The 14,662-nt window shown below is 39.2% G+C and overlaps 1 protein-coding gene and 1 long non-coding RNA gene across 6 annotated transcripts in view; one reads left to right on the plus strand and one right to left on the minus strand.

The window, feature by feature from the left end:
* The window catches only part of LOC131995841 (uncharacterized), a 205,841-nt gene that overhangs the window by 128,542 nt on the left and 62,637 nt on the right, over positions 1 to 14,662 (plus strand). The window lies entirely within an intron of this gene.
* Positions 1 to 14,662, minus strand: part of LOC106084863 (metallophosphoesterase 1 homolog) — a 162,895-nt gene that overhangs the window by 49,274 nt on the left and 98,959 nt on the right. The window contains exons 1-2 of one of the 5 annotated variants that reach the window (XM_059365029.1): positions 5,294 to 5,365; positions 5,133 to 5,220 (exon numbers count right to left, since the gene is read on the minus strand). The exons of the other annotated variants lie outside the window; for them this stretch is intronic. The gene's annotated coding sequence lies outside the window, so the exon portion shown is untranslated. Of the gene's footprint in view, positions 1 to 5,132; positions 5,221 to 5,293; positions 5,366 to 14,662 lie in introns of those variants that run through there. 5 annotated transcript variants of the gene reach the window in all.

A 14,662-nucleotide genomic window follows, 5' to 3' on the forward strand; every position in this document is an offset into this window, starting at 1 on the left:
TTAACCGCACGTCGTCTACATACGCAATCACTTTTACACCTTTTTCTTTCAGAGAAAATAATATATTGCTAATGGTTTTATTCCAAAATAGAGTCGACAGTACACCTCCTGCTGACCCATCTTTTTAGATCTACGGATCCTAAACCTGTAATGCATATTTTAGTAAGTAAGTTATTGATAAACTTTCTTACGGTAGTGTTGATGCCTAGAAACTTCAGCTGCTTTATAATTGACGTCGTGTTTACATTATTGAAACCACCTTCAATGTTACCATTGTATATTTAACAGCAAGTCGAGAAGGGCTGTCGTGAACGGCGGTTTCCGTGGACTTGGCCTTACCATATCCATGCAGTTGCTAAGACAGGCGATCTCCGGGGATTTTGGCCTAAGATATACATATTTCTACAAATCTCTCGAGAGTCTTCAGTATCTTGTTGAGACAGGCGATCTCTGGGGATTTTGCCCTGTGACATGTTTCTATCAATCTCTCGAGAGTCTTCTGTATAAAGGATCTCAGATTAATAGGACGAAAATCTTTCGCCTTCGTGTGGTAAGGCGATTGCTTCGCGTAAACTTATTATATTAAGCTGAGAAATAGCAACAATAAACTGAACAAGTAAGAAGGCGTTAAGTTCGGCCGGGCCGAACTTTGGATACCCACCACCTCGGGCATATATGTGAACCACATTTCGTCAAAATCCAGTGAAAAATGCATACCTTAAGCCCCATAGCAGCTCTATAGATATCATCCGATTTAGACCAAATGCTTATAACTACAAGTCATTGTTCAACCGAGAGATCGGTCTATATGGCAGCTATATCCAAATCTGGACCGATCTGAGCCAAATTGAAGACAAATATCGAAGGGCCCAACACAAGTCATTGTCCCAAATTTCGGCTACATCGGACAATAAATGAGCTTTTTATGAGCCCAAAAGCTTAAATCGAGAGATCGGTCTATATGGCATCTATATCCAAATCTGAACCGATCAGGGCCAAATAGAAGAAAGATATCTAAGGCAAATCACTGTCCCAAATTTCAGCAAAATCGGATAATAAATGTGGCTTTTATGGGCCTAAGACCATAAATCGGAGGATCGGTCTATATGGCAGCTATATCCAAATTTGGACCGATCTGGACCAAATTGACGAAGGATGTCGAAGGGCTCAACGCAACTCACTGTCCCAAATTTCAGCAAAATCGGATAATAAATGTGGCTTTTATGGGCGTAAGACCATAAATCGGAGGATCGGTCTATATGGCAGCTATATCCAAATTTAGACCGATCTGGGCCAAATTGACGAAGAATGTTGAAGGGCCTAACACAACTCACTGTGCCAAATTTCATCCAAATCGGATATAAAATGTGGCTTTTATGGGCCTAAGACCCTAAATCTGAGGATCGGTTTATATGGCAGCTATATCCAAATTTGGACCGATCTGAGCCAAATTGACGAAGAATGTCGAAGGGCCCAACGCAACTCCCTGTCCCAAATTTCAGCAAAATCGGATAATAAATGTGGCTTTTATGGGCCTAAGACCCTAAATCGGCGGATCGGTCTATATGGGGGCTATATCAAGATATAGTCCGATATAGCCCATCTTTGAACTTAACCTGCTTATGGACAAAAAAAGAATCTGTGCAAAATTTCAGCTCAATATCTCAATTTTTAAAGACTGTAGCGTGATTTCAACAGACAGACGGACAGACGGACGGACATGTCTAGATCGTCTTAGATTTTCACGCTGATCAAGAATATATATACTTTATAGGGTCGGAAATGGATATTTCGATGTGTTGCAAACGGAATGACAAAATGAATATACCCCCATCCTTCGGTGGTGGGTATAAAAATAGCAAGAATAAACTGTAAAAGAAATTTTTTAAAAAATTAAACTAGTTATTCCGATAAATATTACACACGCTATTATGAATATCCTTATATAATAAGACATTTTATTAATTTAGATGTTTCACTGATAGATGAAGACACAATAGAACAAAACTTAAAGTCAATAAAATCTACATTTATTGCTGGTCCGGATGGTGTCCGGCTAGCGTTTTGAAACAGTGTGCCCATCAAGTTTCTTAACCTTTATTGAGGCTGTTTAATCATACATTAAAATCTGGATATCTACCACAGATAGGAAAATTTTTTTATTATGCCATTGCTTAAATCTAGCAGTGTAATTACAGGGGTATCTCCATACTTAGTGCTATTCCGAAGTTAATGGAAAATATATTAACTGAATTTATTTCTCATCAAGCTTGCTTATTGCTTTCTTCATGTCAAAACGGTGTCAAGAAATCACGCTCAACCATAACACATCTGTTAGAATTTACATGTCTTGTCAACGATGCTTTGCCCCTGCAAAACCCAGACTGATATCGTATATACGGATTTTAGTAAAGCTTTCGACAAGGTTAGTCATACACTCATAATGATAAAATTAGATTTATATGGTTAGAGAAGTACAAGGCAGATATTACCGCCTTACCGGAAATGCGATGGACTGAGAATGGCGTCACTACAACACCAAACGGTGACGAACTATACATACTATAAGATGGAATGTGCCAACTACGGAGGAATAAGTCTCCTCCCCGTCGCATACAAGATACTAGAGCGTACTGTGTGAAAGATTAAAACCTAAAGTCAATGAGATAATTGGGCCCTATCAATGCGGCTTTAGACCTGGTAAATCCACCCTGGACCAGATATTCACACTGCCCCAAAAGTCTCCGAACCATTCAATACTAAATGATGTTTCAGACAAGGAGACATCCTATCGTGTGATCTCTTTAATATCTTGATGGAGAAGATTATACGAGATGCAGATGTGATTTGATATGGCACACTAATCACAAAAGAACACATGCTACTCGCCTATGCCGACGACATCGACATCATAGGTCGGTCACCGGAAGTAGTAACTGCAGTCTTTGAAAGAATCGAAAGAGATTCAGTCAAAATGGGTCTGGCAGTAAATGGAGATAAGACGAAATGTATGGTTTCAACTCCAAAACGCCGTGTACCACCGAGCAGATAAAGAAATTAGGGAAAGTTGGAAACCACAACTTTGACGTAGTCAATAACTTTATCTACCTCGGCACCGCCGTAACCGAAACGAATGACACCAGTTTTGAGATAAAGCGAAGAATAATGCTGGCAAACAGATGCTACTTTGGACTAAGTAAGATGTTTAGAAACAAGGCTACCTCTCGACAGACTAAGATTACGCAGACACTGATACTACCCGCGTTGTTATATGGTTCTGAGGTATGGGTACTTGTGAAAGCGAATGAGGTAGTGCTTGGAGTATTTGAGAGAAAGATTCGATTCTTTGTAAAATATATGAACCAGTTTGCGTTAATGGAGAAAATAGGCGACGTATAAACCACGAGCTGTATGAGCTGTATGACGACGATAGCATAGTTACATGCATCAAAATACAACGGCTGGGTTGGCTAGATCATGTTGTAAGAATGGATGAAGGAGCTCTTTTGAAGGCAAACACGGTGGTACACTTAAACCGGGAAGACCAAAAGCCCGATGGAAAGATCAAGTGGTGGTAGACACCGCGAAACTTGGTTTCAGAAATTTAAGAATGAGCGCAGAAGATCGGGGCGCTTGGAACGCTATTCTACGTTCGCCTAGTGGAACAAATTTTCTGTCATAGCGAATTAAAGTAAAGTAAGATGCTCTCTTTTATGAATGGTGCAATATTAACGTTAAGCAACTCAACATTTTCAAATGCAAAATAATGCGTTTTTCAAGACGAAAATCTTTTATTAACCTTCGATTCAATGACTTCATTGACTACCACTGTCCTCTCAGGAGAAAATTTTTCTACGGAAAAGCCAACTAACATATATCTTCGAAAATTTGATTTTTGCACTTCTTGGCACTCCAGTTAACTAGTAGCAAAGGGAAAAAAATTTTGTCATTGCTTTTTTAATTCGGTAGTGAAAGGGTTAATGATCAAAAATTGTATGCAATGGAAAAATAAAAGTCACAGGAGATACACCACACCAACCATGATTTGACGTGTTAATATGTTTTGAGCTTTCCACCATTAATATTAAGACGTAAAAACAGTAACGTTAATACTCTCAAACAACAATAGGTCTGTTCGCTTACTTGTCCAGTAAAAATTTGGAGGAGAGCAAGAGTTATTTTACTCTTTTTAAAAAATTTGCAAGCAAAAGTACGCGAACGACTTCCAGTGAAAATTTGCAGAACAACAGCTGATTTTTGTTTTGGTTGGTTTTTTTATCTGCTTGTTTAGGAAACTATTGTTTTTAATAAAAAAATGCTGCCGATACTTGTGATGTATTTTATTGAGATAAACGTCAATTTATTGGCCCAAGAGTGACAAGGCTAGAAGGAGAGCCATTCGTAGTATCTGTGATCTCCGTTCTGTTGGACAGCCATCACAATATACAGTGCACGAAGCTACGAATGTCATCCGTGGCGCCAAGTCGCGCAAGACGTTGGTCCCAAACGGAAGCTTTACACTGATGCTGAAGAATCTGGATCTGCCTGGAATCGGGTATCTTACAACGGTCCTCAGCCTGTCTAAACACTATTATAGTACCCTATGTTTGGAAGATGGGCGGTGTGATCCCGCTTCTGAAACCTGGAAAGGACACGAGCAAGGGGAAGTCGTACAGACCGATCTGTCTTCTTACATCAGTAGCCAAGACGCATGAAGGACTACTCCTTCCGATCCCCCCGTTGGACAATTTTTATTCGCCGAGCATCAGCATGCATTTCGAAGGCTGCATAGGACTACAACTGATTTACATGCCATCACCGTATACAAATGTGGAAACAACGTTCTCAAGTCCCTTGTCTGCAGCACTTGTTGTAGTGACAAAGGAACCTTGGACTAATTACCTAATGCTTCTGGATATTGTGGCTAGAAAAATTGCTGCGACCACTGATGTGAGGCTAAGGGTGCTTTCTATTTGGGAATGTGGCGGCTATGGACACTGTGTTATCATTGAAGATATCTGTATCCGTTCACAATTGGCAGACTAATTTGCACTACTTTTTTCCATCGTAGCTCTCTGATGAGGATTAATTTTTCAATATTTTCCAAATAATTCCACAAATTTTGCACTTACCTTCTAATGTAAAACAACCCACTTGAGGTAAAATAACAACTTGATTTGGGGTGTTTTCTGTGCCTGAACACTAGCTGCTGCCTTGAATCTTCATTAAAAGTAAATAAAAATGCAACAAATTTAATAATTACCAATAAACAATATTTTTATTTTTTACTTACCTCTGCCTTTTTGATCCATTTTGGTCTTAGCTTTTGTATTTTCATGTAACGGCTGCTTTTCATAAAACAGCTGACCCTAACAAAATATCTGTTCAAAGTTGCAAATTTCTGCTGGCAAAAAAAAGTCCCAGTAGAAATTTGCAGGTTCTATATTTTCGAACTGTCAAAATTTGCTCTCTCTCTTTTTTGCTGGCAAATAGAGTACGACTTCCAGCAAAAATTTGTGCAAATTTGCACAAATTTTTGAGTTCCCGAACACAGCTAATATATTTAAACAAGTATAAAGGGGCTAATATATAATCAAGTAAAAAGGTTCGGCCGGGCCGAACTTTGGATACCCAAAACCTCGGGTATATATGTAAACCACCTTTCGTCAAAGTCCGGTGAAAAATGCATACCTTGTGCCCCATAGCGGCTAGATCGAAATATGTTCCGATTTGGACCAAATACTAAAAAGTAGAAGTCATTGTTAAATTGTGTATAACAAAATATTGGTCTTTTAAGTAGCTATATCTAAAAATAAACCGATCTGAACCATACACGACACGGATGTCGAAAAGCCTAACATAAGTCACTGTGTAAAATTTCAGTGAAATCGGATTATAAATGCGCCTTTTATGGCCCAAACCTTAAATCGAGAAATCGGTCTATATGGCAGCTATATCCAAATCTGCACCGATCTGGGCCAAATAGAAGTAAGATGTCGAAAGGCCTAACATAACTCACTGTCCCAAATTTCAGCAAAATCGGATAATAAAAGTGGCTTTTATGGGCCTAAGACCCTAAATCGGCGGATCGGTCTATATGGGGGCTATATGAAGATATAGTCCGATATAGCCCATCTTCGAACTTAACCGCTTATGGACAAAAAAAGAATCTGTGCAAAGTTTCCGCTCAATATCTCTATTTTTAAAGACTAGATCGTCTTAGATTTTTACGCTGATCAAGAATATATATACTTTATAGAGTCGGAAATGGATATTTCGATGCGTTGCAAACGGAATGACAAAATGAATATACCCCCATCCTTCGGTGGGGGTATAAAAATGTCATAACAGTAATGAACAATGAACTCTTTAAGTTATGGAGGACATCGGAAGTGATAGAATTAAGTGTAAACAAATCCCAAAACGTTCAATAAGCACATGGGAGACCTATTGGATAGATTTCCAGCTCCAAGTTGTACGAGATAGTTACCGATATAACTCTATGGTTGTCAAATCAAATACGGCAAATGGTAATACATTTTTGTTTACATTTGTTTGTTTGGCGTCAATTTTAATATGGGTACCACATGTATTGAAAGGAATTCATTTAACAAACCGAATCAACGCTTGTGATATGCACCTTAAACGCAATGAATTCGATCCGTTTTTAAAACGAATCATAACTGGAGATGAAAAATGGATTGTTTACAACAACGTTAGTCGAAAACGATCTTGGTCCAAGCATGGTGAACCAGCTCAAACCACTTCAAAGGCTGATATCCACCATAAGAAGGTTATGCTGTCTGTTGGGTGGGATTGGAAGGGTGTGGTATATTTTGAGCTGCTTCCAAGGAGCCAAACGATTAATTCGGATGTTTGCTGTCAACAATTGGACAAATTGAATACAGCCATCAAGGAGAAGCGACCAGAATTGGTCAATCGTAAAGGTGTCAAATTCCACCAGGACAACGCTAGACAACACACCTCTTTGGTCACTCGCCAAAAACTGAGTGAGCTTGGCTGGGAACTTTTGATGCATCCACCATATAGCCCTGACCTTGCACCATCACACTACCATTTATTTCCATCTTTGCAGAACTCCTTAAATGGAAAAACTTTCGGCAATGATGAGGCTATAAAATCGCACTTGGTTCAGTTTTTTGCAAATAAAGGCCAGAAGTTCTATGAGCGTGGAATACTAAATTTGCCAGGAAGATGGCAAAAGGTTATCGAACAAAATGGCAATTATATATTTGATTAAAGTTCATTCTAAGTTTTATTAAAAATGCATTTACTTTCTTTTAAAAAATCCGCAATTACTTATATGTACCCATATTATTACCATTTATTGTGATTAATATGAAATATTAATTTTTAAAATTAATATGAAATATTTTTCGCTCAAAACCTTTTTTCAACCAATATCTGATTTTGATTTTGAAAGCTTGAAGCGTCAAAAATTTGAATTGGTCAATGATAAAATGTTTTAATGTTCATTTCAAAACAATTGGATAGAATTGCAACAGCTATATGTAGCATCATAATGCCTTGAACATCGAGATTTCAACCAATCCATAGATTCGAATATATCGATATAAATCATTAGTTAGTCGTTTTCATTCTTTATGCTGCCAGAAAAAATTGTGATCATATTTTATTCCTCCAAATCAACAATGACGTCTTTAATTGTCAAACCACCTTTGCCATACAGCCGTACATATACGATTGGGCCTTATCACCTTTTTTGTATTAAACTTGTACAAATAGAATCGAATTTATGTGTAAACATTTGTCAATGCGACAAAAAATGCTCTACTTTTAACTCGGATACCTGAAACGCTAGTTGTCTATTTCGATGCTAAACATTGTTTCTATGACAAATCGTGCAGTGACTGACATCCATTAAACGTGTCAATATCCAACTGAAACTATGTTTCAGGGTAAATATGAACATGACATTCATTGAGCCAGTGTTCCAATATTTAAATAATGCAGCATAATGTTTTATATCTCATGTTGGAACAGCAGTCAGAATAAAGGATTTTATACTCCAATAAAATACATTATGCGAGTTTAAGGCCAAGTAGTCTTAGTTATTTTACTGAAGTTTAAATTGTTACTTTAATATATAAATGAGCTCACAGAGGCAAGCTCCGCTGTACCCTTTTTCTAAAAAACAGAGAATAAGAATTTCATTATATTTGTAATCCGAACCTCTAGGCTTGGTTGCATCTTGGCTTTAAATGCTTGTGTACAATGTTGTGAATTCAACAAACAATTTTGGTGTAACCATAGAAAGTCTGTCAGAAATGGGATATCAGTAATTTTTTGCAAAAACGGCAAACGTTTTCTGCTGTTTTCAGATGGGAAAAGTTGAATTCGAAAATATCTTTTCATTTTATTTTTTTATTTGAATTTCTGAACTCAATTTTATAAAATTTTCTAACACAAAATATCAAGTAAAGTCATATTTATGCTACTAACCAAAAACTTTACGCCTAAAATTGCCCAAATTTGCATTAATGTGTAGGAAATAAGTTAACTATTGCTTAGAAGTTAAAAGCTTGAAACTATTTCCTGTAATGTTAGAAGCAAAATATTTTCAAAGCTTCATAGGTTCCTTTGGGTCTACATTGGTATACTTTTTATGGCTTATCCTAAACTAATCATCGAATTCCTACTCTAGTTTCAGAAACCTTTCATTTGCGCTCCATATTGCTATTATAGGGCTGCATATCTACTTGAGGTTTTTGGCGGCCCTCAGGGCTTAACTTTGTATTTCAATGATAGGTTCGTACGCTACTCCTAGCTATTTTCCATTTGATCAGGCTACCTGTTCCCTTGGGATGTGTTTGTTCTTTGAGCCGTGTTTATGTCCCCACTTCTAAACGACTATAATTTAAGACCAATATCAGGGATGTTTTATTTACCCATTAAGCGCATTTTCTCGCTTAGTTTGATTGGAGAAAAATGTTATCCCCATTTAGCTAAGCGGCTAATCTTATCGCAGTTTATTAAAATATATGGTGTCATCATTCAATTTGGCGCGTGCACAGGTTGCGGATTGTCGAAAGCTCCGTTTTTATGCGAAGTAGCTGCAAATGCTGCCGCGGGCAGTCAGCGATTTTCGAGAGGAGAGTCTCAGTAAGGAGTCAGGTGGCACTGGCCCTTTATTAAATACTGAGTGCCAATGATACTCGAGATGACAAGGCGAGTTATTGGCGCCTTTAAATAACCAATGGCCAACATCAGCGTCTGTTCCCAGGTTAGGGGCAGCTGGAGGCGAGCGTCGGATCTTGGAGCAAGTGGCTCGCCACAACTCGCCGCTCGCCGCTTGTGCAATCCCACAAAACCCATGCTGTTGAGGCGCTGAGCCAGTAACCCGCCCACGGAAAACTAATGAGAACTACTATGAGAAACAAAGGATTGGTAAAAACGGACCCCCCAATGTTGACGATCCACGCAAACTAAAAAATGACCATGATTTGCGGATTTGCACCTGGAATGTCCGCACTCTTTATAGAGAAGGTGCAGTATACGCGCTGGCGGATGTATTAGAGAAGTACAAGGCAGATATTACCGCCTTACAGGAAGTGCGATGGACTGAGAATGGCGACACTACAACACCAAACGGTGACGAACTATACTATAGCTGCCATAACACGAGACATGAATTTGGCTGTGGATTTATGGTTAGTCGGAGACTGAAACACCTTGTCTCCAACTTTACTCCGGTTGATGATAGGCTAGCCACAATCCGCATAAAAGCCAATTCTTCACCATCAGCCTTATTTGTGCCCATGCCCTGACGGAAGACAAAGAGTGAGGCTGATAGATTTCGCCGCGGCAAAAAACATGGTAGTTAATGGCACCAGATTTCAACATAAAATAATTCACAAAGCCACATGGCTGTCACCCGATCAAAACACGAGGAACCAAATTGATCACATTGTGATAGATGGAAGGCGTTCATCAAGCGTGTTAGATGTACTATCAATCCGTGGAGCGAATATAGATTCGGATCATTACCTTGTTGTAGCAAAGGTTCGCACCCGTTTGAACATGGCGAGGAAAGTACGATCTGACACTGCACGGAAGCTGGACTTTGAAAGGATGCAAACACAACAGATGGCAGCGGCATACTCCACTCGACTGACCCAACTGCTTGATGAAAGCACTCCTTTTTCCGATGATATAATGGCGCAATGGCAAATTATTGCCCGTACCGGAAGCCTCCACAAAAAACCCATGGTATGACCAAGAGTGTCAAGATGCTACTGAAGCCAAGAAAGCGGCATATAGAGCAACCCTGCAATCAGTAGCAGCCAAATGTAGGAAAGGCATCGGGAGAAAAGGAGAGAGGAGAAACGTCTATTCGGCAGAAAGAAAAAGGAAATTGAAAGACGTGAGCGAGATGTACAAGAGTCAGAATGAGATGTACAAGGGTCAGAATGATGTCCGGAAATTCTACCAAAGAATTAAACATCAAACCGATGGCTTTGGTTTCGCATATAAGATACTCTCAAGCGTACTGTGTAAAATATTAAAACTTAAAGTCAATGAGATAAGTGGGCCCCTCAATGCGGTTTTAGACCTGGTAAGTTCACCCTAGACCAGATATTCATACTGCGCCAAATCCTGGAAAAGACCCGAGAGTGCCAAATCAACAACTACCATTTTTTTGTTGACTACATAGGCGCCTTCGATACTCCTTTATATTCAAAGGTTTTTCAAGCCACGTCTGAGTTTGGTATCAATGCAAAATTAATAAAACAGGATGACACTTGCTGATACGCGTTCCTCAGTAAGAATAGGAATGAATCTCTCCGAACCATTCAATACTAAGCGATGTTTCAGACAAGGAGACAGCCTATCTCTTTAATATCCTGCTGGAGAAGATTATACGAGATGCACATGCTACTCGCCTATGCCGACAACATCGACATCATAGGTCGGTCACCGGAAGTAGTAACTGCAACCTTTGAAAGAATCGAAAGAGTGTCAGTGAAAATGGGTCTAGCAGTAAATGGAGATAAGACGAAATGGATGACTCCCAAAACGACTTGTACAATCGAGCAGATAAAGAATACGGAGAAAGTTGGGTACCACAACTTTGAGATAGTCGGTAACTTTATCTGCCTCGGCACCGCCATAACCGAAATGAATGACACCAGTTTTGATATAAAGCAAATAGTAATAATACTAGCAAACAGATGTTATTTTGGATTAAGTAAGCAGTTTAGAAACAAGGTCACCTCTCGACAGACGAAGATTACGCTGTACAAGACACTGATACTACCCGTGTTGTTATATGGTTCTGAAGCATGGGTACTTGTAAAAGCAGGTGAGGTAGTGCTTGGAGTATTTGAGAGAAAGATTCTTCGTAAAATATATGGACCAGTTTGCGTTAATGGAGAATATAGGCGACGTATGAACCATGAGCTGTATGAGCTGTATGACGACGATAGCATAGTTACACGCATCAAAATACAATGGCTGCGTTGGCTAGGTCATGTTGTCAAAATGGATGAAGAAGCTCAAGCTAAGAAGTCTTTTGAAGGCAAACACGGTGGTACACGCAAACCGGGAAGACCAAAAGCCCGATGGAAAGATCAAGTGGCGCATGGAACGCTATTCTACGTTCGGCTAGTGGAACAAATTTTCTGTCATAGACAATTAAAGTAAAGTAAAGTAAGTAAACGTTCTGAAGTGGCAAAATTGCGTAGGATTTAAAAAAAAATCACATTTATGAACTCCCAGAAACATTTATTAAAAAATAAAATGACTTATTTTGCTTGTTTTGTTGATATTTAATTATTTCAGATGTGGCGTCAGTGTTACCAACGTTAAAGTATAAAGCATTTAGCAGCAAGAGCGTTTATTTATCCATAAGCTAGCGAATCCGCTAGACTGGTAAATAAAGCACAGCAATCGTTATGATAGGGTTTTAAGTCCGTTTACTAATTTTTTAAGGAGACTTCATATGGCCATTTCATGTGTAAGTAAGAGCCCGTTTGGGACTTTTGCAGGTAGACGGAACGGGCTCTCATGATCTCGTTTCATGTTTAAGTGCCAGTTCGTACTCTACTTCTAAAACCCTTTTATTTGAGACCCAGATTGACTTAAGCAGGCTACATGTCTCTTTGAGTAGGTTTGGCCTTCACGAAACCCAACGACTTAAACACTATATTTTTATACCCACCACCGAAGGATGGGGATGGGACATGTCCGTCCGTCTGTCTGTTGAAATCAAGCTATAGTCTTTAAAAATAGAGATATTGAGCTGAAAGTTTGCACAGATTCCTTTTTTGTCCATAAGCAAGTTAAGTTCGAGGATGGGCTATATCGGACTATATCTTGATATAGCCCCCATACAAACCGATCTGCCGATTTAGGGTCTTAGGCCCATAAAAGCCACATTTATTATCCGATTATGCTGAAATTTGGGACAGTGAGTTGTGTTAGGCCCTTCGACGTCCTTCGTCAATTTGGCTCAGATCGGTCCAGATTTGGATATAGCTGCCAAATAGACCGATCCGCCGATTTAGGGTCGTAGGCCCATAAAAGCCATATTAATTATCCAATTTGGCTGAAATTTGGGACAGTGAGTTGCTTTAGGCCCTTCGACATCCTTCCTCAATATGGCTCAGATCGGTTCAGATTTTTATGTAGCTGCCATATAGACCTTTCTCTCGATTTAAGGTTTTGGGGCCATAAAAGGCACATTTATTGTCCGATTTCGCCGAAATTTGGGACAGTGAGTTGTGTTAGGCTCTTCGGCATTTTTATGAAACTTGCCCAAATCGGTCCAGATTTGGATATAGCTGTTATATAGACCGATATCTCGATTTAAAGTCTTGGCCTCATAAAAGGCGCAATTGAACAATGACTTGTACTTATAAGTATTTGGTCTAAATCGAATCAAATGTCTTAATAGCTGCTATGAGGCATAAGGTATGCATTTTTCACCGGACGAAACGTGGTTTACACATATATAACCGAGGTGGTGGGTGTCCAAAGTTCGGCCCGGCCGAATTTAACGCCTTTTTACTTGATTTTAAATTATTTTTACAAAATCGATTAGAGTTAAATACGTAAATTGTTAATAAAGAAATAATGCACATGTACGTACATTCGAAACCAGCATTAAGAAGTCTGTCGTCTTTAACCTTGGGTGAAACCAGTTTTTAATCTTTAAAACCACTCTCTCTCCCGCTCTCCCTTAATTTTTTTTAAATATTGAGAGAAAATCGAAATATTTATTGCATACTCTCTTGCAACTTTGTAAACGAGATTGGAAGCACCCGCTTACAGTACTGCATCGAAGTTTGCGCTAATAGAGTAGCAAGAAAAATATTCCCAGCTGTAATTTTTTATTAATTATTTTCAATTTCTTTCCCAAAATTTAATGAATTCATCGTTGAAGGGATAAGCGCTTCAAAATAATGCTTACGGTATGAAAACAAAACATGCACTGCTTCCAATTTAGAGAAAACATTTCTGCTGGGATATGTTAATGTTTGATTCGTACTATACTTCCAAAACCTTCGCAATTAAGTGCCATATTGTCATATTCGGGGGGTTTTGATGTTTGAATGACCCCCAGGCACTTGACACTTGAAGCCACATTTCTATGTTAAATTGGCTATACATTCATTTGAGACACCATATTGGTCACTCCTTTCGTAGCATTACCCCTAACAACCCCAAAGCGAACATGTACTCTTTGGTATTGTTAGGGAATGTTAGGTTCGATTAGTTTAGGTTTAAGTGGCAGTCTGCCATCAGACTCACTTAGACGTTTTCGTCCATTGTGATACCTCAGAAGAAGGAAGATGCCTTCTAGTTCCTACCGTTGAACCATCCAGATCGCTTTAACAAGCCCAAAAACTTGCGATTGTTTACATCCGCTGTATTAGACAGATTCTCAAAGAAATGAGAACCTAAAGTGGAACTCCCTCTGACTGCTTGTGTGGAGCACATAAACCGAAGGTGTTCTATAGTCTTTTCTTCTTTTATGTCCACTCAGCTTTTGCAAAAGTCGTTGCTGGCCACCTTCAGTCTGTCAGCATGTTTTCCGATTAGACAGTGACCTGTCATGACGGACCCAAGGGCTGAGACGTCTGTTCTATCCAATGACAGCAAAGCAGTAGACCTCTACAAGTCTAGATTAGGCCACATAGTTTTGGAATGCTCACAGCCCCCTCTTTGTGACCATCTATCATTTGTTGGCCTTCGGGCCTGGTCCTGAAAACTTAGCTTACATGTCGCTAGAGTCATACCCCTAGATTCCAGTATCCCTGGAATGTGTAAGGTAGCTCCTATTCTCGCAAGCTCATCCACTTTACAATTCCCTGAGATATCTCTGTGGCCCTGCACCCAGAACAGGTGAATTTTGAACTGTTCAGCTATCTCGTTGAGAAATCTGCGACACTCGAGGGCGGTTTTTGTGTTTAGAAATACGTTTTCCAGGGTTTAATGGCTGCCTGGCTGTCTGAGAAGATGTTTATGCCAATCGTCGTAATGACATTATATCTAAGCCATTACACAACTTCCTATCAAAACGATAATAAGCAGATAATTGTCTAGGTGGGAACACGCCAATTCGCACACAGCCACTCGTTTTACGGCATGCACTCGGGCCCAAAAATGTAAATAAAAA

The sequence above is a fragment of the Stomoxys calcitrans genome, chromosome 3 (genome assembly GCF_963082655.1).
Source record: "Stomoxys calcitrans chromosome 3, idStoCalc2.1, whole genome shotgun sequence".
Classification (NCBI taxonomy): Eukaryota; Metazoa; Arthropoda; class Insecta; order Diptera; family Muscidae; genus Stomoxys; species Stomoxys calcitrans.